The sequence below is a fragment of the Oncorhynchus keta genome, chromosome 31 (assembly GCF_023373465.1).
Source record: "Oncorhynchus keta strain PuntledgeMale-10-30-2019 chromosome 31, Oket_V2, whole genome shotgun sequence".
Lineage (NCBI taxonomy): Eukaryota > Metazoa > Chordata > Actinopteri > Salmoniformes > Salmonidae > Oncorhynchus > Oncorhynchus keta.
This window is the reverse complement of record NC_068451.1, coordinates 874,507-901,476: the sequence shown is the minus strand read 5'-3', so window position 1 is coordinate 901,476 and position 26,970 is coordinate 874,507. Positions and strand designations below refer to the sequence as shown.

Below are 26,970 nucleotides of genomic sequence, written 5' to 3'. Positions count from 1 at the left end.
ATGGGCATTTTGACCTGTTGGTCAGACGATCCGACAACTGTCCTTCTGCCTGTAACTTGAGGACACGCCCCTTCGCCGAATGGCATGGATCGCGCCATAACGTAAAGTTCTATCTACGTAGGATGAACATTTACATTTCGTATTTTTTTATTATACAGCATTTTACACACTATATATTATTGTACGTTTAATCCATGCATACACTATGACGCGAGAAGAGGAGTTAATTCGGATTGCAAAAAAACTGGACAAGATGGTGTCTAGAAATAACACGGTGAGAATCTATTTTGACACTTTTTTTTTATGTCGCATGTTTTTCTGTTACCTCGTGCAGTCAAATGTATGAAATCATGTGTAGATGCATGCTTTATTTTGAATTTGCAACGACGTATTCCATTTTATAGTTACCTACATTATTAAAAAGTTTTACATTTCGAGGTTTGGGCTTTAAAAAGTTGTGCACTGTCCCGAGAGGAACAGTTGTTCAAGTAGCAAATGCTGAACAGGTGTTTGGCACAGAATTGTCCAGATTTAGCCTATTAAGCAAGACCGTACGGTATACACACACACTGAATAAAACTACTAATGCAAAAGTGTGAGACTTAAAGCATACTGTTATTCGACAACAACTCCGTGCATGGAACCGAACGTAAACAACGCAAGGTCGTGGCTGTGTGTTGTTAGTATGGGCCAATTGTGAAGTGCTGTTTTCGCGGATTTTAGAATGCAAGTCGTTCACGGATACATTTGAATGAATTTCCTTATTAACAGCGCCTGCTGTAGACTACACAAACACAACTATTTTGACAATTAGGCTACATTACTATTACAATATTTTTACGTAGTTATTGTATCACAGTTTATCGATTGCAATTATGATTAATACAATTGATTACATGTTAATTGTCATTTTAAGTGTGCTCACTTAAAAACCGACTGTAGAAACATGTGCAGCTGCTACAATAGGCCTACTAATTACAGTACAAAATTCTGCCTGCAGCATGAATTTAATAATACTATGCTCCTTAAAAACAGACTGTAGAAAAATGTGCAGCAGCTACAGTAGACCTACTAACTACAGTACAAACCCCGCTTGCAGCATGAATGAAAGAATACTATCCTGCCACCATCACAGGGGTGCAACTTTGGTTTTAGAAGTAGGGGGACGTAACCTGGTGGGGGTCCTCCCTCAGAATGTTTTGGGAATCTAGAGCTCATTTCCTGCATTTCTACACAATCTAATATATCCCTTTTGCGGTCACTTTAATTTTAAGAATATAATATATTTTTAAACACTTCTACATTAATGTGGATGCTACCATGACTATGTATAATCCTAATTGAATAGGGAATAATGATGAGTGAGAAAGTTATAGATGCACAAATATCATACCCCCCAAAAAATAGTAAGAGGGGCATGTCTTGGGGGTATGCTATTTGTGCGTCTAACTTTCTCATGCATCATTATTCACAATTAATTCAGGATTATCCATAATCATGGCAGCATTCACCCAGAAGTATTTAGAAACGTATTCTTATTTAAATAAAAGTGACTCAAATGGGCACAAAATAATCTGAAACAACCAAAATAAACAGAAAATACATCCAACAAATGTGTGGAGTCACAAACTTGATGTCGTCATTGCATGCTATGAATGTTGGGCCAAACTTTTTACTACTTTAATACTACTCAGCACTTTTTGTACATACACCCCCCCATATTGGGACAAATCCCCTTATACTCTACTCTAAACAAAGAACCCTGAGGCACACCACTCCTCCATCCCCCTATCATAGCCATTTCACCAATACCGCCTTCTCTTCTATGAAAATAACCTCAAATGGAAGCTGTCAGTCTGCACTTTAACTTCGTAGTCATTGTTTAATTTTAAATCCAAACTTTTGGAGTATAGAGCCAAAAGAAGAAAAAAATTGTTCAGTCCCAATAATTACGGAGGGTACTATAATTCATATCATGGTATGTAGAGCTCTTTTTACTTGCACACAATATAGCTGGAACGCTCCCTAATGTCCCTAGGGGTCCACGGCTCTGCAGAGCCCCAACCCAACACACCCCACTCAGCTTTAGATCTTAGTGAAAAATGAATTATTGGTTTCAGGTGTGTTAGGCCAAGGCCATTGTCACATCCAAACAAACAGTACGGCAGACCCCCAGGGCCAGGACTGAGCAGCCCAGTAGCTAGGGATTGCCTAAATAGGTATCTCCCCTGATGTGGGCATGTTTTCAATACAGACTCCTTTTGTCATACAGTATTCCATAAAAGTCATTCAGACCTTATGAAAGTTCACAGTATAGCCTTAATCTTGTAAAAAATATAATCTAGTGATACATAACTTAATGGCAATGCATTTCTTAGCCACTATAAATGCTAGGTTACACAGTTTCTTCTGATAAGTCTCAATTATCAACATTTCCAAGCCAACAAAAACAGGGAGAAGAAGACTGTAGAAAGAAAATAACATACTCTATGCCAGAATTCAGCCAGTCTTCACAGAGCATAACATATTCAAATATGTTTCCTTCTGTGTTTTACAACTTGAAGCTTCTGGCTTGTTTGCTGCACAGAGATAATATGTTTATGTTTTAGTTTAATTCATTTGCACCAAAGAAAACAAGTGATAGACAACAATACAGCTGCCCACTGAAGAAAAAGCTTCAAACTGTAACCAGTGCCTGCAACCTGGTTCCGGTTCAGTCAATCTACAACAGCACAGGAATGAAATCATCAACATGTATTGATCACATCTTTACCAATGCTGCAGAAATGTGTTTTTAAGGATTCTTGGAATTTGTTAGTAAAATATATTTTGGGGGATGTCCGAAGTAGGTAAATTTGTTCTTGTACCATTTTGTAAAATAAAATGTGCATCTGCAAAAGTTCACTTCAGTGCCATCACAGACTGGTCTTCCCTGGTTGCCTGACTTTGTTGAGACCCCTGTCACCATTTTGATACTGCTCAGATGAGGCATGACAAACAATTACCTTGGTGTACATTCATACATTGATTCTATTCTTGGATAATATAATGGTTCAATAATTGAAATGATCATTATTCCCAGATCCCAGACTGTAGACTACCCATGAACTCAAGATGGAACTTTGTATCCATTCATTAATTTTGTAGTATATTATAACAATCAATCTGAGCTCCGTAGACTGGTCTTCCCTGGTTGTCTGACCCTGCTGGGACATCTGTCACCATCTGATACTGCTAAGACATGATGAGAATAGTGTTGTGTACTAACTGTGCACCATGACAGTGAAGCTTCTAGAGCTGTTTATTATTGTCAGTGTGAAAAGTAGGGAGTTACAGACAGATCATTAACGAGCCAAGTTAATTTACTTCTGTTGAAACGAGACAAAACAAAAGCTACAAAACATTTCTGCACAACAGCTGTCAGATATTGCTACCTGACAGGTAGCTAGGCTGAACTGGCTGTGGTAGCTACTAGCTAGCTAGATAGCTAGCACACTAGCTAAGTTAGTTCATTCACTTCAGACAGAACTTTAGTCAAGAGGGTATGAAACATTAGCTAACATTACATGTCAGTTACAGTGCTAGCTCAGCTCTGGGAATAAATACTTTTATTCTGTCAAGTCAAACAGCAGTTACCTTGCCAGCTACATCAGTCAAATAAAGAGTAGCCAGTTTCTGCTATGCTTGCTTTTACAACTACGAAAAAAAGCACAACACACACATACAACAGCTGCCTCTGTTCGCATGCTCTGTTGTCTCCGCACGGTCCTAAATCCAGCTGGTTAAAACCACCAAACAGCCTACCTGACCACTCTGAGTTGTCCGCATGGTCCTAAAGCACACCGATGCCGCTTTTTGTATCACAATGCAATGATAAAACTGGGGAGTAACAAAAATGCAATTTCAGAATGAGGGGGGTAATGATCCCCCATCCCCTGTGAAAGTTGCACCCCTGGTACTATATATGTAATGAAAATAAATTATTCTGCTCCTTTCCCTGTTGGCTACAACTTCCAATACCATCATTTCCATGTTTGTGTACATAGGAGGGTGCCCTGGACCTGCTGAATGAACTGAAGAGCTTCAACATGACACTGAAACTTCTGCAGGTAGAGGACCTGCAACAGGAATATCCCACTCACCTGTTATGTATTATTTAGGTGTACAGAAGTTTAATATTTTAGGCTACTTCTACATTCAACATTAAATATTATCAAATGCATGGGGAATACAGTGCAGTCAGTGCAATTTCACACAAACAGGGAATGAATTATATAGTTATGCCTACTCCAAATGATAAGTGTGAACTCGTTATAAAAGTGTAAACTCCTTATTTCAAGGATCACATGCAACAAACCATTCTCTCCGCTGAATAGGAAACGAGAATCGGCATGTCTGTGAATGGAATCAGGAAGCACTGCACAGACGACGAGGTAGTTTCCCTGGCCAAGATCCTCATCAAGGACTGGAAGAGACTGCTGGGTAGGATTGTTGGAGACGCTCCTTTAGAAAGTGGAGCTGTCTGGAGTTGTGTTTTACAGTATGTAGAGACATCATTTTCAACCCTCTTTGCCCCCTAGATGCTGCACGTACTCAGAGTACTGAGAGGCCCAATAAGATGAAGAATGGGGTTGACTCCAACAAATCCACAGGGTCCCCAGTCAGGTCCCCCTTAGAGAAAGACACCAGGTAGGTGCATACACACACACTCACTCACTCAAACCATTGCCTGCGTGTGAAGGCAAAAATGTAAACATAGAAAAGGGGAAGATACGGTATCTGGTGTGGTCTGTGTTTTTGCTCTAGTCACAAGAGGCTGGATGTTTCTGATTCAGAACCTGAATCTGAAAAGGAAGAATACTCTGACAAACGGCAAAAAGAGAAGTACAATGTTGAACACAAAAAAGACGAGAGAGCTGTTGACCTTAAAAAGGAGCGATATGCAGAGGCATTCAAAAACAAACGGCATGCAGAACAATCCAGAAATGGGAAACATACAGAAGATGCCAGAAAAGAAAGACATGTAGAACACTTAGAAGAACCCAAAAAGGAGAGACACTTCGAAAAATCCAGAAAAGAAAGACATTCACCTATACATGACACAAAAAATGAAAGAAATGTGCAAGAACCCAAGAAAGAAATTAACCTCGAAGAACCCAAAAATGAGAGCCACACCGATGAACCGAGAAAGGAAAGACACACAGAGGAACGCAGAAAGGAGATGCCAATGTACGAACCCCCACAAGAGAGACCTGTTGAAAACCACAGACAAGGGTTTGAGAGGTGAGAGGTGCCCCTGTTAATTTGATTCCATACAGTCTAGAGAGGACAAGGGCTGGGCCTCAGGGATGTGTTGTGTTTTCAGGAGAAGCGTCTTGGATGATCTTTACCCCTCTTGTTACTCTCCTCCTCGCCCCCCCCGACCACCCCGTCTTCCTCCCCCTGGCAGACGTATGTCTGGGGAGGTGAATAAAGGGGTGAAAAAAGAGGTGAAGAAGGAGAGAGAGAGGTCAGGATGGAAAGACACTCTGGTGTCAACGCATGGGTCTTTTCTGAGAACACTGTATTACTTTCAGATGCTTTGGTGCACTACTGAATGAGTGGTTTGTACAGATATAAGGGTATAGTTTGAGATGTTTATATTGGAAGCCCTTGAGATGGATTGCACACTAACCTTGTTGTTTATTAACTAACTTGTTCATACAGCATACCACTGGGCACACCATGTAATTTGAACGTGGAAATGTGGGTAATATTTGGTGGAGATGTTGATCAATGCGATTTGAACCTTTATTCACCCACTCAAAAAGTCAGCCGGAAGTGTGTTGAATTGCTAATGCGTTATCGCTATGCTTGCAACCATCTAAAAGCATATCTCAATTCCAATGGGAAAACAATGTTAGATTATTGGTTTAGTTGTCATTTAAATACGTGTTTTATCGGTGTGTTATCAGTGTGCTTTCAACCATTTTAAAAGCACAACAAAGTTCAAAAGGGGAAAATGTCAGGTATTTATACAACAACTTAATGTTTTATCACTGTGCCTCATCTAATTGCACCACCAAATTACCTGAAAGTACATAGTGCACGTGTTCAATGCTGTAGAGATTCTGCACAGATTAATATAGCAATTGGGAAGACCTCTACAGAACTGCAACCTTTGCACACTTTCTATGATTACATAAGAAGACATTTATAGTTACAGTAGGCTAACCTCAACATGTGGCCATAGATGTGCTGCTCATCGTAGCCCTTTCCTGCAGTCAAATGACCTAGTGGCCACATGGGTGGAATGTTATTAATATTTTTCATAATTTCATAATTAATAAACAACTATAATTTATATATCCGGTGTTTCTATGTCAAACGAGTTTGTTATATTTCAGTCTTCTGTGATGTAATATTGGGATGCAAACTAAACATTTTTATACATCTACAGTTGAACTTAGCCAAATACATTTAAAGTCAGTTTTTCACAATTCTTGATATTTAATCCAAGTAAAAATTCCCTGTTTTAGGTCAGTTAGGATCACCACTTTATTTTAAGAATGTGAAATGTCAGAATAATAGTAGAGAGAATGATTTATTTCAGCTTTCATTTCCTTCATCACATTCCCGGTGGGTCAGAAGTTTACATACACTCAATTAGTATTTAGTAGCATTGCCTTTAAATTGTTTAACTTGGGTCAAACTTTTCGGGTAGCCTTCTACAAGCTTCCCACAATATGTTGGGTGACTTTTGGCCCATTCCTCCTGACAGAGCTGGTGTAACTGAGTCAGATTTGTAGGCCTCCTTGCTCACACATGCTTTTTCAGTTCTGCACACAAAGTTTCTATGGGATTGAGGTCAGGGCTTTGTGATGGCCACTCCAACACCTGACTTTGTTGTCCGTAAGCCATTTTGCCACAACTTTGGAAGTAAGGTTGGGGTCATTGTCCATTTGGAAGACCCATTTGCGACCAATCTTTAACTTCCTGACTGATGTCTTGAGATGTTGCTTCAATATATCCACATAATTGTATTTCCTCGTGATGCCATCTATTTTGTGAAGTGCCCCAGTCACTCCTACAGCAAAGCACCCCCACAACATGATGCTGCCACCCACGTGCTTCTCGTTTGGGATGGTGTTCTTCGGCTTGCAAGCATCCCCCTTTTTCCTCCAAACATAACGATGGTCATTATGGCCAAACAGTTCTATCTTTGTTTCATCAGACCAGAGGACATTTCTCCAAAAAGTACAATCTTTGTCCCCATGGGCAGTTGCAAACTGTAGTCTGGCTTTTTTTGCTGAGCGGCCTTTCAGGTTATGTCGATATTGGACTCGTTTTATTCTGGATATGGATACTTTCGTACCTGTTTCTTCCAGCATCTTCACAATGTTCTTTGCTGTTGTTCTGATTGATTTGCACTTATCTCACCAAAGTACGTTTATTTCTAGGAGACAGAATGCATATCCTTCCTGAACGGTGTGACGGCTGGGTGGTCCCATGGTGTTTATACTTGCTTACTATTGTTTGTACAGATGAACCTGGTACCTTCAGGCGTTTGGAAATTGCTCCCAAGGATGAACCAGACTTGACATAATTTTCTGGAATTCAACTTAGTGTATGTAAACTTCTGACCCACTGGAATTGTGATACAGTGAAATAATCTGTCTGTAAACAATTGTTGGAAAAATGACTTGTGTCATGCACAAAGTAGATGCCCTAACTGACTTCTCAAAACTATAGTTTGTTAACAAGAAATTTGTGGAGTGGTTGAAAAATGTTTTAATGACTCCAACCTAAGTGTATGTAAACTTCCACTGAATATATCTGACATGGTACAGGTGTCTTCTTTTTTTTAAAGCCCATAACCATGTGTGTGAGGTGTATACCTTTGTTTCAAAGTAGATTTGAAAGACTGTGTGACCCTGTTTTGCCCACTGCAGTAAAACGGTTGAATAAATACTGTTACTTTAGTTTGTAAAATATCCTTAACTTAACTAGGCTATTTACTGTATTACAAAAATCATATTGAATTGCTTGGTTGTCAACACAATCAAATAACATTTAAAGGATATATAATGCTTGGATAGTTTCATCTGAGCCACTGGCCTAATCCTATTCTTTTAACTTTTTAAATTTTTAATTTAGTTGGAGACAAAATGCCTTAACTTGTCGACAAGTTAATATGCTATTTACTGTATTTCAAAAGTGATATTGAATCGTTTGATTGTCAACTCAACCAAATATCAACATTTGAACATCAACATGTGTATTTTGTGCCACTGACTTTGTCTGGCTTTATTTCCAGTTTGTTTACAAATTAATAATTGTTATGTTGGAATAATTTCTCAATTTCAACCAAGAATCAATGTTAAAGAATACAACTAAATCAGTTTGTGCCCAGTGGGTAGTGACTTGAAGAGTGATTTACCCAGCACCCACTTCTGCATGGTGCACAGTGTGATCATGATAAATTATACATGCTTTCCTTAATCATTCGATTTGTGGTAGTTGTATTAGTTCTGGAAAGAATGATTTTTTTTCTTCTCAGATTTCTTTTGGAATATTTCTATTTCCATTCAGGAGAGATTCTTTAGACACTCTGTCTCCTTCTCATCCTCGTCCCACCCCTCTGTCCAGACGTCCCTCAGTGAAGGTGAAGAAAGAGAGGTCAGAGGGCATGCTGTTTGTAAATAGACTGAGTTGTGTACTATGGTCCATAGTTTGTGTTCGATCATCACCTACCTCTGTTTTATCAGACAGTGAAAACTGCCCTGAAATCCCTGTTTTACTGTTTGTTTTGTTATTCATAGGTTAAACATTATACAGCGAAGTCAAAAACATTGCAACTATGTGCATGTTCTTCCTTTTTTGGTGAAAACTGTCAGCGATACACAGAAAATGACTAAAGTTTTCAGAATCGCAATAGATTATTCAGTCTGTTGGTTTTTCATTTAGGAAAAAAGCTCCTCCTGACCCTAATTCCCCGCTTCCTCCTCTTCATCCTCATCCTTCTATGCCCACTGCAGCAGAGGTCAAGAAGGAGAGGTTAGAGTCAGCTTCTCTTCTGTCATGTCTAGATTTATTTCATAAGACATATTGGACTTTAGTATAAATTGTGCTTCCTGTAATTATACTTGTGCTAAAATGTGTATTTTATTCTACTTTATGTTTGTTTGTATTCTTATATTTTCTTACTTCTTATTGTTGTTGCATTGTCGAGAAGCAACCTTCAAGCAGTGATGAAAAAGTACGTAATTGTCATACTTTAATAGAAAATGACTCAAGTAAAAGTCACCCAGTAAAATACTACTTGAGTAAAAGTCTTAAGTATATTTAAAACCAAATACTTTAAGTATCAAAAGTAAATGTAATTGCAAATATATACTTAAGTATATTTACTTGGGGTGGCAGGTAGCTTAGTGGTTAGAGCGTTGGGCCGGTAACCGAAATGTTGCTAGATCGAATCCCAGAGCTGACGAGATAAAAATCTGTCGTTCTGCCCCTGAACAAGGTAGTTAACCCACTGTTCCCCGGTAGGCCATCATTATAAATAAGAATTTGTTCTTAACTGACTTGCCTAGTTAAATAAATAAAACAGTTATCAAAAGTTGAATTCTACATTATTTGAAATGCTCTTGTATTAAGCAAACCAGACAGCACCAATTTAAATGATTATTATTATGCCAGATACCCAGGGGCACACTCCAACACTCAGACGTGAGGCTATTGTATTTATTGAGTCTGCCGGATCAGAGACCGTACAGATTACATGGGATGTTCTCTTGATACGTGTGTGAATTGGACCATTTTGCTGTCCTGCTAAGCATTCAAAATGTAATTACTTTTGGGTGTCAAGGAAAATGTATGGAGAAAAAAGTGTATCATTTTCTTTAGGAATGTAGTGAAGTAACAGTTGTCAAAATATATAAATAGTTAAAGTACAGATACCCTCAAACTACTTAAGTAGTACTTTAAAGTATTTTTACTTAAGTACTTTACACTACTGCTTACAAGTAAGCCTTTCGTTGGATGCTGCATGTGTATCCCCCATATATGACTAATAAAACTTGAAACATGAGTGTGCTACTATAGTATTGATAGTAATGATGAATAGTGGTGGTGATTGAAAAATAATATTTTACATTTAGAAAAGAGCCTCCGCGGATTTCTGTGGTTAAAAAAGAGCCTCCGGACCCCAATGCTCCATTTGCTCCTCTTCCTCTCCATCTCCATCCTCCCCCTCCTGTGAAGCGCCCGTCAGTGGAAGTCAAAAAGGAGAGGTCGCTGTGATGTTGCATGGTTGTTTTTTTGTGTAGTTACTTTTGAGTGTCCGCAATGTTTGTTCTCTGTGACATTGTTGAACTGCAACTATTGACAGATATGCTTAATGGATTCTATTAATTTCGATACAACGCATTTTTGTTGCCTTTCCTTGTGAAGTTTCAAACATCACTTTCTTTGCTGTTTGCTACCCAGAGAAGAGTCGTCAGATTACAAACCCGTTTCTCTGAAGGTGACGTCATCTGACCATGTGAAAAAAGATAGGTGTGAGATCTGTAAATAAAACTACCTCATTCATGTTGAGTGTGCTCAATTGTGTTTAGCCTTTTCAGTACATGTTTGTAATAAAATGAAAATATAGTATTCAACAGTCAGTTAATAGTTCCTGTTATATAGTGCCTTCGGAAAGTATCCAGACCCTTGACTTTTTAACGTTTTGTTAGGAACTATTTTAAAATCTGTTTTAAATGTTTTATTTATCATCAATCTAGAAATAATGAAGCAAAAACGAGTTTAGAAATGTTTGCTAATTTATTAAGAATAAAAAAATCTCAGTACTTTGTTGAAGCACCTTTGGCCGTGAATACAGCCTCAAGTCTTTAAGGGTATATAACGACAAGCTTTGCATACCTGTATTTGGGAAGTTTCTCCCATTCTTCTCTGCAGATCCTCTCAAACTCTGTCAGGTTGGATGGGGAGCGTTGCTGCACAGCTATTTTCAGGTCTCTCCAGAGACGTTGCAGGTTCAAGTCTGGGCTCTGATGGGCCAAAGGACATTTAAAGACTTGTCCAAAAAAACATCTGGCTTTGTGCCAAGTGTTTGTCCTGTTGGAAGGTGAACCTTCACCCCAGTCTGAGGACCTGAGCGCTCTGGAGCAGTGTATCAAGGATCTCTGTACTTTGCTTGTTTCTTTACCTCGATCCTGACTAGTCTCCCAGTCCCTGCCTCTGGTTGGTGCCAGGTTTCCTCCAGACGTGAGCTATTGGACCATCAGGTTCTTGGTCACCTCCCTGGTCAAGGCCCTTCTCCGACTTCATTGGCCGGGCAGCCAGCTTTAGGAAATAATGAGTCATCGGTGGGTCCAAACTTTTGTACCCTTCCCCTGCTGATCTGTGCCTTGACACAATCCTGTCTGGAGCTTTTCCTTTGACCTCATGCTTGTTTTTGCTCTGACATGCAAATGTCCACATGCATACAAATGTTTCCTGTTGTCCAATCAATTGATTTGTCAGAGGTGGACTCTAATCAAAAAAACATCTCAAGGCATGATCTGGAAACAAGATGCACCTGAGCTCAATTCCAATCCAAAAAGGGTCTGAATACAGATGTAAATGGTATTTTTCAAGTTTGCAAATATGTCTAAAAACCTGTTCTGAAAGGCAGATGTCTGGACTCCTGAGAAATTGTTTGATTTAATCCATTATAGAATAAGTCTGGATGAAACAAAATGAAAAGTCAAGGGGTCTGAATAAAGGCACTGTATTTGTCATGACATTCTGTAAATGCAGAGGATGATAAGGATGTAATTTTGTGAAATTAGATTTAAGATTATTATGACAAAAGTTGCAAAGCACTGCTAACCGTCCTCCATTTGCAGAAAAGACTCCGATAGCAAAGTGCCCAAAAAAACATCTGTTGATGCCAAGAAAGAAAGGTTAGCAAGCCACAGTCCACAGGCCCACATGCAGTGTATAATTATGCATGCACCTATGTGCTTGTTTACATTGAATCCCACTGACATGAGTTGTGGTTGTGTATTTGGTGATATTGGAGAATTTTTTTGTTAACCCCTTCATTGGAGCAGAGGTCTTCATAGGGAAATAATGTGTGTGCATATTTGTCAGTGCTTTCCCACCTTGTCATCTTGTGCTGGTGAGGCTGTTTGATCAAGCATGCCTGCTCCCTGAATGCTGTGTGCTTTTTGCCAATCAGCTATGGTTGCAATACATGCAAATGTTACATGCATACAAATGTTTCCTGTTTCAGAAAGGATTTGTCAGATTCCAAACCAAAACCTGCTAAAAGGCAGAGTCTGGACTCCTCAGATTCCAATCCAAAACGTTCTAAAAGGCAGAGTCTGGACTCCTCAGATTCCAATCCAAAACGTTCTGAAAGGCAGAGTCTGGACTCCTCAGATTCCAATCCAAAACGTTCTAAAAGGCCAAGTCTGGATGACAAGAAAGACAGGTCTGCATAAGCAGGATCATATTCTGTACACAATAATTGGTGGATGTTGTGAACTTCACTCTAAAAACACTTATTGACCTCACTTTTAAACCTGTATGATGTGAACATTGAAGGACAATATATTTTAATGTGTAAAACTCTTTTCTCACACCCAAGGCACTGGAAATAATTATTATACTAAAAGCAGAAAACAATCAATGCTATATACAGGTGTCGTCCGATCCGGTGAACAGAATTATCATAGGTCATACAATAGTCCAGACAGGATAAGATAAAGGTGTGGATGAGCTGCTCAGCTGGAGGCTGTAAAAGTATAGGTCGTAACCTGGCAATGTTCCATAGATGGAAAATGTTTACTTTGGAAACACATTGATGTGGGCCTCTGTCAAAAATCACATCCAGATTGCAAACCTCACTGGAGGGGAGGATCTTGACATCATCAATATTGAGGCTGTAGCTGCCGATTTAGTCTGATGCCAGTGCCAATCAGGACAACCGCTGTCTTTTTGCGGTTTAACTGCAGGAAACTCTGCTGCATCCATACTTTGATGTCCTACAGGCAACTGACGAGGAATGCAGTGGTATTGGAAGTGTTTGTGGAGATATACAGCTGTCATCAGCATAAAAGTTAAAGCCCATTCCACTGTTTCCCAGTGGCAGCATGTAGATCCAAAACAGTAGTTGCCCTAGGACCGAGCCTTCAGGGACCCCCCTGGCGGATCAGTGAGCTTAGGACCTGAACCAGTCCAGGACAGTGTCTGACAGCCCCAGTAGCTTCTCCATGCGGTCTAGCAGAATGGCATGGCTGACCATGTTAAACGCTGCAATGAGGTCCAGCAGTATGAAGATGCTGGCAGCCCCAGAGTCATGAGGAGGTCATTGGTGACCCTTACCAAGGCTGTCTCTGTGTCTGAAACCAGACTGGAAGGGCTCGAGTAGGTTGTGAGTGGCAAGATGTTGTTGGAGTTGGCTAGACATAGCAAGCTCGAGGAGCTTACTCAGGAAGGGCAGGTTTGAGATAGGCCTGTAGTTCTGGAGGTTGTCAGGGTCAGATCCAGGCTTTTTAAGTACTGTTGTGACTGTGGCGAGTTTGAGCTGTGGAGGGACACATCCAGTGGTGAGGGACTTGTTAATGATTTTCTGTGGAAAAAAGGCTCCAGAGCAGGTAACTAGGTCTTGACAGATGAGGTGGGGATAGGGTCAAGTGATCAAGTGGTGAGCCTCATTGTTTTAACCTGCTTGGTTACATCAGCTGCAGTGACTGTGGTGGACATGGAGATCCTTGACTCAGGGGGACTGTGTAGATCAACTACAGGGGCTGGAGAGGACATGATGGTGTCAGATGTTTTCAATTTGGCTTTGGAAGAAACCGGTTTTGATTGCTGAGTTCTGGGGAGGCTGAGTTGTTCACAGGTTTAAGGAGCTTGCTCACAGTAGAGAACAGAACCTGGGAGTTGCCACTGCTGTTGCTGATCAGTTGGGAGTAGTAGTAGTAAAATGGTCAAATGAAAGTAAAAACAGGATATAATTTAAAGCTTTACCTCGTCACTCTCAATATCTAACACTCACTCAGATGAACAGACAGCAGTGTCACAAGGTGACATGTTTTCCTCTCTCTCTCTCGTTGTTGTAGAAAGGACTCCACTGACTCCAAGCCCAGCCATTCTGTGAAACGTCATTCGACTGATTCCAAATCAGACAGGTAGGTACTGGCTCTCATTCAGATTCGATACTATGACTGACACTTCCTCTTGTCATTACTGCTAAATGCCTTAATACGTTGCCATGAGCTACCCAGTGGGCGAAGTACATCCGTCAGCATCTAGTTTGAATTGATATTCGATTTAATAGCCATATAACGTGACATCAATATGAAATCTACATAACAAGCGAAAAGTGGTGGAAAAGTAGTCAATTGTCATACTTAAGTAAATGCTAGTAGATTTATTTTATTTTATGGACAGACGGGTACACTCCAACACTCACATAATTTACAAAATGCAGTATTTGTGTTTAGTTAGTCCGCCAGATCAGAGGCAGTAGGGATGACGACGCATTATGTGTGTGTGTGTGAAGTGTGTGAATTGTACCATCATTCTGTCCTGCCCGAGCAAGTACTTTTTGGTACCAGGGAAAATGTATGTTAAAAGTGCTCATTTTCTTTAGGGATGTAGTGGATTAAGTTGCCAAAAATATACTTAACAAAAATATAAAAGCAACATGTAAAGTGTTGGCCCCATGTTTCATGAGATGAAATAAAAGATCCCAGATATGTTCCATACACACAAAGCTTATTTCCCTCAAAGTTTGTGTGCAAATTGGTTTAGTGAGCATTTCTCCTTTGCCAAGATAATCCATCCTCTTGACATGTGGCATATCAAGAAGTAATGATCATTATATAGGTGCACCTTGTGCTGGGGACAATAGAAGGCCACTCTAAAATATGCAGTTTTGTCACAACACAATGCCACAGATGTCTGAAGTTTTGAGGGAGCGTGCAGTTGGCATGCTGACTGCAGGAATGTCCACCAGTGCTGTTGCCAGATAATTGAATGTTCATGTCTCTACCATAAGCCACCTCAAGTGATTTTAGAGAATTTGGCAGTATAACAAACTAGCCTCACAACCACAGACCAAGTCTCACCATGTGAGCCCAGGACATCCACACCTGTCTTCACCTGCAGGATTGTCTGAGACCAGCCACCCGGACAGCTGATTAAACTGTGGGTTTGCACAACCGAGGAATTACTGCGCAGAAACTGTCTCGGGGAAGCTCATCTGCGTGCTCGTCCTCACCAAGGTCTTCACCTGACTGCAGTTCGGCATCGTAACCAACTTCAGTGGCAAATGCTCACCTTCGATGGTCACTGGCAAGCCGGAGAAGTGTGCCCTTCACGGCTGAATTCTGTTTTCAACTGTACTGGGCAGATGGCATTGGGTGGGCGAGCGGTTTGCTGATTTCAACGTTGTGAACAGAGTGCCCCGTGGTGGGGTTATGGTATGGGCAGGCACAAGCTACGGACAATGAACACAATTGCATTTTATCGATGACCGTGATGAGATCCTGAGGCGTATTGTCATGTCGTTCATCCGCTGCCATCACCTCATGTTTCAGCATGATAATGCACGGCCCCATGTTGCAAGGATCTGTACACAATTCCTGGAAGCTGAAAATGTCCCAGTTCTTCCTTGGCCTACATACTCACCAGACATGTCAACCAATTTGAGCATGTTTGGAATGCTCTGGATCGATGTGTACGAAAGCGGGTTCCATTTCCCGCCAATATCCAGCAACTTCACACAGCCATTTAAGAGTGGGACAACATTCCACAGGCCACAATCAACTCTATGCGAAGGAGATGTGTCTCACTGCATGAAGCAAATTATTGCCACACCAGATACTGAATTGTTTTCTGATCTACTCCCCAACGTTTTTTTAAGGTATATGTGAATGATGGATGCGTATTTGTATTCCTATTCATGTGAAATCCATAGATTAGGGCCTAATTTATCCATTTCAATTGACAGATTTCCTTAGATGAACTAACTCAGTCAAATATTTTTAATTGTTGCATGTTGCATTTATATTTTTTTAAGTGTATAAATAGTCAAGTATAAATACCACCAAACTACTTTATGTACTTAAATATACTTTACTTAAAGAAAAAATCAAAATACAGAAAATTCTGTATTTTGAAAAACGCAGCATCATATGATGCAAAAATGACCATATGAGCTAGATTTCTTAGTTCATTGTTGATCTAGACCCAAAATAGTTTGTCAGCAATCAAGTTTTCAAGATACGTAACTTGAAATATACAACAATCTGGCATCTTGAAATCTTGCTTGCTGACATAAAAACTATTTTGGGTCTACATCAACAATGGACTAAGAAATCTAGCCCGTATGATGGTTTTTGCATCATATGATGCTGCGTTTTGCATCTTTCAAAATACGAAGCTCAATGCATTTGTATTTTGAAAGTTCTGTAACTTGATTTGCTCTATTCTGAAACCAATCTTGCCTGTATGATATGCATTTTGTGTCACATGTTGCAGAACGCAGCATCATATGATGCAAAATGTATCATATGGGCCAGATTTCTGTATTTTGAAAGTTTCATATCTTGAAAAGTATTTTGGGACTATATCAACAATGGACTACTGAAACAAATACTAAGACACATGTTGGGGTACTTTACGCCACTGCAAGCGAGCCATATTGCATTTTTTGTTCAGATTTGGATGAAAAAAGTGTACTTTTTCCACATTTTTGACAAAGTTGTCACATGGATTTGTTTTATTTGTTGAAATTACATTGAATCAATCAGTGGGTAGTAACCCCCTTTTCTCGCTTTCAAATCATTCCTAATTTACTACCTCTCTTTAGGAGGGACTCTGTGGATTCCAAGACTAGCAGCTCACCCTCAGCTAAGAAGCTCTCTAGCGAGACGTAAGAGGGCCCCTTTCTTATGCAGATAGAAAAGCACATTTCCCTTTCTTATTTATTTTACTGCTTCATTAATGCATTTTTTATTTACTTTGCATAATGGAGCACATTAAGATAAGGACGTTAGTTCACTCCATGTCTTTTTCTGTCTGTTTCAGGAAAGAATTTCATAGCTCCAAGTCCTCTCACCCTGGCCCTCTGCAGAGAAAGTCCTCAACGGACAGAATTGAACGGTACCCTTTTTAACTGGAAAATACTATCTACTGTACTACTGAAATCAATATGGATCAGATTTTAAACTCTTGATTGATGTATATGCTGTCTGGCTTGTGTATACGATGACCAGGAGAGGGAAACCAGAGATGCCAAAGATCCCCACCACCCCCACCAGTCCCATGTCCCCCTCCTTCAGCTCAGCAGGGGTTCCCCTGTCCCCTTGCCTTGCCACTGGAGAAACCATCAGGGACAAGTGCATCGAGATGCTGGCTGCTGCTCTACGTACAGATGGTGGGGAAAAGACCAGCCACTAACTGAATGAGTACAAGTACAGACACTCACAGAGATAAGAGATCAATCTACACATAAAGTGACTCATTCAATGCACATTCATTCACACATACAGTATGAAAATTACTAATGATTACATTTACACTCAGATTTTGTAGATGAAAAGGAGGAAACGTGATACCCTCAGTTTTATCTCCTCAGACAACTTCAAAGAATTTGGGACAAACTGTGACTCCATGGCAGCAGAGATTGAAGATCATATCCTTTTAAATCTGCATGTGTTTCTGAAGTATTTTACCAATTTGGGTTGGTTTCAGGTTGCAGTGTGTTTGCAGAGCGGCCATTTGCTCTCTTGGCTTTGAATATAACAAATGTTATATTTGTTTGATCTTTTATTGTCACCGTTAGATATTTCAGTCAGACGGTGATGAACGCTTCCTTAACTACCCTCTGCTGCACATATTTACACGGAGATGGGATCCACAGATATGAAGTATAAAAACAGGGTGCGGAGCCGCATCAGCAACCTGAAGGACCCCAAAACCCTGGACTGCGGAGGAACGTCCTGGCTGGAGGCATCGAGCTGAGACGCTTCGCCATCATGTCTGCTGAGGTACTGTAAACTTCTGTCATATCAACCCAGGACGCACCCTTGCCTCTTAACATATTCCTAAGATGTTGTATCAAAGAGAGAGAGAGTCAAGAAAGTCAAGCACCTACCAAAATATTGAGTAGAGTAGACAAATTTCCCTCAGAGATTGTCTATCTATCGACATTTCAAGTCGAAAGTTTACATACACTTAGGTTGGAGTCATTATTACTCGTTTTTCCACCACTCCACAAATGTATTGTTAATAAACTATAGTTTTGGCAAATCTACTTTGTGCATGACACAAGTAATTTTTCCAACAATTGTTTACAGACAGATTATTGCACTTATAATGCACTGTATCACAATTGCAGTGGTCAGAAATGTACATACATTAAGTTGACACAAGTATAAAAACCATGGGACCACGCAGCAGTCATACCGCTCAGGAGGGAGACGCTTTCTTTCTCCTAGAGATTAACTTACTTTGGTGCGAAAAGTGCAAATCAATCCCAGAACAACAGCAAAGGACCTTGTGAAAATGCTGGAGGAAACAGGTACAAAAGTATCTATATGCACAGTAAAACGATATCGAATTAACCTGAAAAGCAGCTCAGCAAGGAAAAACCCACTGCTCCAAAACCACCATAAAAAAGCCAGACTACGGTTTGCAACTGCACATGGGGACAAAGATCATACTTGGAGAAATGTCCTCTGGTCTGATGAAACAAAGAACTGTTTGGTCATAATGACCATCGTTATGTTTGGAGGAAAAAGGGGGAGGCTTGCAAGCCGAAGAACACCATCCCAACCATGAAGCACGGGGGTGGCACCATGTTGTGAGGATGCTTTGCTGCAGGAGGGACTGGTGCACTTCACAAAATAGATGGCATCATGAGGGAGGTAAATTATGTGGACATATTGAAGCAACATCTCAAGACATCAGTCAGGAAGTTAATGGGTCTTCCAAATGGACAATGACCCCAAGCATACTTTCAAAGTTGTGGCAAAATGGCTTAAGGACAACAAAGTCAAGGTATTGGAGTGGCCATCACAAAGCCTTAACCTCTATCCCATAGAAAGTTGGGGGCAGAACTGAAAAAGTGTGTGCGAGCAAGGAGGCCTACAAACCTGACTCAGTTACACCAGCTCTGTCAGGAGGAATGGGCCAAAATTCACCCAACTTATTGTGGGAAGCTTGTGGATGGCTAACTGAAACGTTTGACCCAAGTTAAACAATTTAAAGGCAATGCTACCAAATACTAATTGAGTGTATGTAAACTTCTGACCCACTGGGAATGTGATGAAAGAAATAAAATATTAAATATATCATTCTCTCTACTATTATTCTGACATTTCACATTCTTAAAATAAAGTGGTGATCCTAACTGACCTAAGACAGGGAATTTTTACTTCGATTAAATGTCAGGAATTGTGAAAAACTGAGTTGAAATGTAGTTGACTAAGGTGTATGTAAACTTCCGACTTCAACTGTATCTATCTATCTATCTATCTATCTAGGAGATGGCTAGTGATGAGCTGAAGCAGCTGAGGAACAATCTGACTAAGGAGGCCATTAGGGAACACCAACTGTCCAAAACCAGCGGTACCATTTCTGACCTGTTTCAGTGCAGCAAGTGCGGCAAAAAGAACTGCACCTACAACCAGGTAAACATACCGTACTCTGCATACACACCCTATTCTGCTTATTACCAAGTATATACTGTATTTTACTTAAACAGATACACACGGCTCACTGCACTGAAAACATACGGACCCAATATCAGTTTTATTTTGTTCGCTCTACCAGTTCCAGTTCCATTTTACACAGCGAGATACAGTGGAGACGGCTATGTGCTGTTTTATGAAAGCTGACGTTGAATTTCTTGGGGTGTGTGTAGATGCAGACCCGCAGCGCTGATGAGCCTATGACTACTTTTGTTCTGTGTAACGAGTGCGGGAACCGCTGGAAGGTGAGACATTTCCCTCACCAGTTCAGATAAAACCCAGCACATAGTGGTGTCTCTGAGGCACAACAATGGTCCACAGACATAAATGATCTATAAATGTACTTATATTAATTTGTTTTCTATTCTCCAGTTCTGCTGATGTGGCCCAGCTCCAATGACGATGTTGCAGACCACATTTTTCTATGAGGGGTTCTAATGTTTAGCAATGAGTAATTTTACAAAAATGAATACCGGTACTTCCGATTTATAATTGACATTTTAAGATGGACTCCCGAGTGGTGCAGCAGTCTAAGGCACTGAATCTCATTGCAAGAGGCGTCACTACAGTTACTGGTTCAATTCCAGGCTGTATCACATCCGGCTGTGATTGGGAGTCCCATAGGGCGGTGCACAATTGGCCCAGCATTGTCCGGGTTGTAAATAAGAATTTGTTCTTAATTGACTTGCCTGGTTAAATAAAAGTTTACATTTAAAAAATAATAATGATAAATGAATGGAAGTTGAAAACATTTGTGTAAGAGGCAGGGGTTGAGAGTCTCCAGATTGATGGCTGTGTCATTTAATCTGTCCTGGTTGAACACAGGTAATTAATTCAATGGTGCTGAGGAGATGCAGCAGCCTTTTATGAATTTCAGACAACAAAAATGCGTCTTACATTTTTTTTGTATATTCTATTTAAATCTGCAAAGACCACAGAACAAATCAGAAATACAGTATGAAAGCTTATCATGCAACCCATTTCAATTAAGACATTTATTGTTAATATCTCAAGCCCCAACTTCTTTATTGTCACCGTTTGGGCTTCAGTTTGGGCTTAAGGGAATCATATAATTATTTTTTCTAGATAAGTTAAAGACCAAAAAACTATTCGACATTTCAAAAGAGCAGCTAAAATGTCTATAAATATTTGTGAATAAGTGGAGTTGGTTATTTTCATAAGTACAGTATAATATATAGAATAGTAACAACATATTTGCCTACGTATTGCTTTGCAACATAAACAGTATTGAAATTATGCTAATTTATCCAAAATTATGTAATTGTCAAATTGATCAAACAGGTGAAATGGAATGTCAATATACTGTACCACTAAGAGTAGCCACAAGATGGCAAGGAAGAAAAATAACAGCACCCACTTGACATATCATTTAGGGAGTGAATGTTATTTACATTACCAGTCAACATTTTGTACACACCTACAAGGGTTTTTCTTTACTTTTGCTATTTTCTACATTGTAGAAAATGAAGACATCAAATCTATGAAATAGCACATGGAATCATGCAGTAAACCAAAAAAATCTAAACATTTAGTAGGCACCCTTTGCCTTGGTGACATTCTCTCAACCAGCTTCATGAGGTAGTCACCTGGAATGCATTTTAATTAACAGCCGTGCCTTGTTAATTTGTTGAATTTCTTTCCTTCTTAATGTGTTTGAGTCAGTTGTGTTGTGACAAGAAGGTCAGTCAATACGGAAATCAAGAACTTTTGAAAGTTTCTTCAAGTGTACTCGCAAAAACCATCAAGCGCTATGATGAACCTGGCTCTCATGAGGCCGCCACAGAAAAGGAAGACCCCAGAGTTACCTCTGCTGCAGAGGATAAGTTCATTAGAGTTAACTGCACCTCAGATTGCAGCGCAAAAAATGCTTCAGAGTTCAAGTAACAGACACATATCAACATCAACTGTTCAGAGGAGACTGCCTTAATCAGGCCTTTGTGATTGAATTGCTGCAACGAAACGACTACTAAAGGACACCAATGAGAAGAAGAGACTTGCTTGGGCCAAGAAACACAAGCAATGGACATTAGACTGGTGGAAATCTGTCTTTTGGTCTGATGAGTCAATTCTTTCGATTTTTGGTTCCAGACGCAGAGTAGGTGAACGGATGATCTCTGCATGTGTGTTTCCCACTGTGAAGCATGGAGGTGTGATGGTGTGGGGGTGCTTTGCTGGTGACACTGTCTGAGATTTATTTAGATTTCAAGGCACACTTAAACAGCATGGCTACCACAGCATTCTGCAGTGATGCCCCATCACATCTGGTTTGCGCTTATTGGAACGATCATTTGTTTTTCAACAGGACAATGACCCAACACACCTTCAGGTTGTGTAAGGGCTATTTGACCAAGAAGGGGAATGATGAGAGTGCTGCATCAGATGACCTGGCCTCCACAATCACCTGACCTCAACTCAATTTAGATGGTTTGTGATTAGTTGGACCGCAGAGCGAAGGAAAAGCAGCCAACAAGTGCTCAGCATATGTGGGAACTCCTTCAAGACTGTTGGAAAAGCATTCCATGTCAAGCTGGTTGAGAGAATGCCAAGAGCGTGCAAAGCGGTCATCAAGGCAGAGTGGCTACTTTAAGGAATCTAACATATTTTGATTTGATTACAATTTTTTGGTTACTACATGATTCCATAAGTGTTATTTCATAGTTTTGATGTCTTCACTATTATTCTACAATGTAGAATATAGTAAAAAATAAAGCCCTTGAATCAGTAAGTGTGTCCAAACTATTGACTGGTACTGTATAATGAGGGTTACATGGAGAAAAAGGAACCTCAGAAATTAAAATTGATAGCCCTTCAGCAAAATATATTTTACTTAACACTTAAAAAAAACAAGTGACCCTCCCCTATAACCAAAATAATAAAGTATAAAGTGGATAGCAGAGAACATGTCTACCATTTAGCCTCACTTTCTTGGACAGAACAGAGCTTTAGATATGCAGTTTTAGAAACTTTTCTTTGTGGTTTAACCATGGCATTGCAGAAATGTTGATAGCTCACGGGGCTGCAGGCCAGAAGGTTGTGGGTTCGCAGACCACCATGGACAAGAGTAGGGGTGGAAAGATCTCCTTTATAGTAAAAACATTGCATGAATCTATCAAAAAAATGGCATGTTATACACATTTTACACATTAGCAGAATCTTTAATACCACACAAATTACCAAAATTACAGGCTAAGAATGGACAGAGAGCTTGCGGAGAGAGCAGAGGATGTGTCCCGCAGGCGGACAGGCCAAACTTTAAAGCTTTCAAGTGTGACTTTGGTCAAGCAGAATATCATTGCCACAAATCAAAAATCAAAATGAATAAAATAATATAGAACCATGAGCTAAGAAACGTATTTGAAAGCATCAAATTGTCCACCAACAATAGTTACATGTCTTTGTCAAGTTTTCACTCTCAATTTCTCAAATTGCTCTCTCACAATCTATAGAGGACAGGAAGATACAGAAAATGGAATTAGTAGTATGAAGTCTAAGGGTTTAATCCCAATTTAAAATCATTGTTGCTAAAAAAAAATCCAAATTACATCAATTCATGATTTTCAAAAGCCTCAGTGGTGTTTAACAGTGTGTGTGGGAACTAACCAAGTCGATGAGTGTGTATTAGCGACTGGACATCACTGAGGGTAGAGTAGAGGGGTAAGCTCAGACGAGTTTACCCCTCCAGTGTGGGCAAACAAAATACAGGCATGTAATACAGGGTGTGTACAGAGAGTGGAAAATAAAGAGGGCCAGAAAAGTAATGTTTTGGAAATATTTGGTGAAGTGGTAAAAGACGGATAGCAGTGTTATGTGTGATGATTGTGAGGAGCTATACATATTTGACAGTCACAAGATGGGGACTTCAAATAGACCTATGGCACGTCATGGGAACTGTAGCCTGCTGTTCCGATATGTTAAATGGAAACTGAAATCTGGACAATGACTGCAGGTCTATAACCTCTCACATAGCCTCAGTGGTGTGTATTCATGGGTGCCAAGGGAAGCCAGGCTTCCACAAAACATTTACCAAGAAAAAAAACAATTATTTGATCTTTTGTCTCTCTGTGTTTCATAATTTTCCTTCAATTCACAAGAGGCTGAATGTACTGTATTTCACCGGAGAAAGCATTCGAGTGAAATGGTGCCCCTGTGTCTCTGTATGTGTACGCCATCTATCTGATGCTGTCTGGTCCAAAAGAGTATGACATTGTTGCCACATGTAGCATTGAAAGCAAAGGAAGTCAGCAAGCATTTGGCCTCCCTTGATAAAAAAAGAATTGCCAATCAGCGTTGAGCTAAACTGAGTGTGCTCAACAGCGAATGATCCTGGCTCACCAAAAAAGTGTCAAGAGGCGTCACTCCTATGAAATTGCATTGAGAGCATGTGACCTGATTCAGGAAACCAGGCAAGTCACATTTTTAAAAATCAAAATGTGTTTTATTTGGCAGAAATGCTTTCTCAAACGTGAACTTTCATGTGGCTTAATAACAAACTAGTATGCCATCTGTAATATGAATAAAATTGTTGTGCCTTGTTGGTTAAGCCATAGAAAAAGCAAGCAACCACTAGACATGATTGGCTGAGATAATGAGTGGGCTGGACATGCTGAGAGATGAGTTCAGATTGGTCTGCCATATAGATCTTCTGGCTATTTGAGCTCATCAGTCTGTGTTGGTAATCTTGTCGAACACGGCTTTTAAAAAAAATAATGTATTGTGTAGTGAAGCTGCATAAGTGTTGTTCTCCACTTTCTGGAAAATCAAGTTTTGAAATCAGTGGAATTAGAGTATGATAGCTAAATATGGGTGGCAGGTAGCCTCGGGATTTAGAGTGTTGGACTAGTAACCAAAAAGTTGCAAGATCGAATCCCTGAGCTGACAAGGTAAAGTATGCCATTCTGCCCCTGAACAAGGTAGTTAACCCACTGTTCCTAGGCTGTCATTGAAAATAAGAATTTATTCTTAATTGACTTGCCAAGGTAAAAAAAAAAAAAACTTTAACTGGAGGCAAGGCACCTCTCTGCAATAGAAAAAAACAGGTTGGTCGCCACATTAATTCACGGCATTCATTGAAGGCATTTCACAGGGCACAAGTTAAGAGAACTCGTCTCACATCAAAGCATTATTGGAAAAAGGAACACATTTACTGTTTTTAATGTACTATGGACAGATTGAATTCTTCTTTGCCTCTGAGGAATCAGGTGACAAATGGGCACTTTATTAGCAAATTTGAAAGTGCAGGTTATTCTTTGCCGCAAGATATAACACATGGTACTTGCTTTCATGTTGTGCCCCTATTGGAAACCCCTGTCAACAGTTGTAATTGCCCTTGAGCATGTTTTGGGCAAGGTTGTTTTCCGTGACTTGACATCCATGCCCGGTATTGTGTTTGCAGCTAATTTCTCAAACCCACTTGAGAAAAGCTAGGTATACTCAACAAATTACTTGTGTTGGAACAGTATGAATGTATATTGAATGATGAATTAATAGAAATAAATCATATCTGCTCCACTTTTGTGATGATTTTACACTTCAGCAACACTTTGAGATAATGTAGAGATATCTCTGTGATTACATTTGCCCGAATTGATCAGACCTGTAATAATTACTCTCATATATAGTTCATAGTGAGAGAGGTCCAAGATAATGTGTAAATACCACTGAGATCTGTATGGGATAAATGTAAGAGATATGAGAAAGAGCATCTAATTGTACGTATTAAATTGAGACTCATTTAAGATCTTGTACTACTCATTTATCTAGTAGCTGAGACTGAGAAAAGAGACGTGTGAGAGTTCGGAGAACTCATACAGTGATCACTGTGAGAGATCCATGTCTACTTCTCAGGAGTGAAAATTGAGATGTATTAGAAAATGCACAACATCTCACTTTAGTATTGACTCGTGCTCTTTTTTGTTTAGGAGATGGACAGAGGTTATAAAGAAGATCTAATCTTGGATTTTTCTTTCCTATGGTCAGCACTAGCATTGTTGGCACTGTTCATTATTGTTTAACTAGCTAATGTTAGCTGGCTGGCTCATTAGCTAACGTTCCGTGACGTGTACCCATGGACGGTGTCAGTAAACGTCTGCAAAAAAAGAGTAATGAAATTGTTGCAGGCAGAGGTGGTTCGGCTGTTTTCATGTTATCCAATCATCGACCAGAGCGTCGAGTGTGCGCTCAGAGAGTGAACCGAGTTGGGTGGGGCTAAAGCTTAAGAGGGTGTGAATGATCCTGAATGGGTGTAGACAAGAGCTCTTCACTAGATACCAAAACATTCAAAGGCCATTTTCTCAAAAGTTACTTTACAAGCTGATCAACTTTCAAAGCAGAATTACTTTCCCATTGTTCCTCAAATAAAAAGTGTATGATATACAATTTTGTAGCTCTGAGTCTCTACTTTTATCCAATGTAAAAAACACTTTCAAATTCTGCTACATAAGACCGAATCCAGGTGGTGAGTCACATATGTCATTGACAGGAACAACCTGAATTGTTGCATCTCGTTGTGTTGTCATCCTCCAGTGGCTGTCTAGCTAAAATAGTCAATTTCCTAAATTAAGATTAATTAATATTAAGTTGCACCCCCTCCCTTTTGCCCTATGAACAGCCACAATTCCTCTGGCCAAGGACTCTACAACGTGTCGAAAGTGTTCCACAGGGATGCTGGCCCATGTTGACTCCAATGCTTTCCAGTTGTGTCAAGTTGGCTGGATATACTTTGGGGGGGGTGGACCATTCTTGATACACACAGGAAACTGTTGAGCATGAAAGACCCAGCAGCATTGCAGGTCTTGACACACACCGGCACTTACATTTTTGTCATGCCCATTCACCCTCTGAATCAATACAATCTCACACTCAGTTTGTGCAAATATGTACAAGAACTTTCAGCAGATTTTGTGCATTTTTGTGAGTTTTGGTGTGGCTTAATTAATTAATGTGAAAAGATTTTTGTGCAATTTATTTCGTAGGAAGAGACATTTTTGTGCGACTTATTAAATATTAAAAGTTAAAGACGTTAATATTAAAGATGGCACCGGAGAAGGCGGCTGATGTTTCACGTGTCCCCAACCAATTGTGTTTAAATTATTTTTCATTGTAACTTTTTTATTCAAACTTATTTTGTACGTAATGTTGCAGCTACCGTCTCTTGTCCAGAAGTTATTTTCGGTCACATCAGGACTGCGATTACTCACCACGGACTGCGATTACTCAC

The 26,970-nt window shown here is 39.9% G+C and overlaps 1 pseudogene; it reads left to right on the top strand.

Annotated features, from left to right (window-relative positions):
- Positions 1–26,085, top strand: LOC118364169 (triadin-like; annotated as a pseudogene).
- The last annotated feature ends 885 nt before the right edge of the window (positions 26,086–26,970 follow it).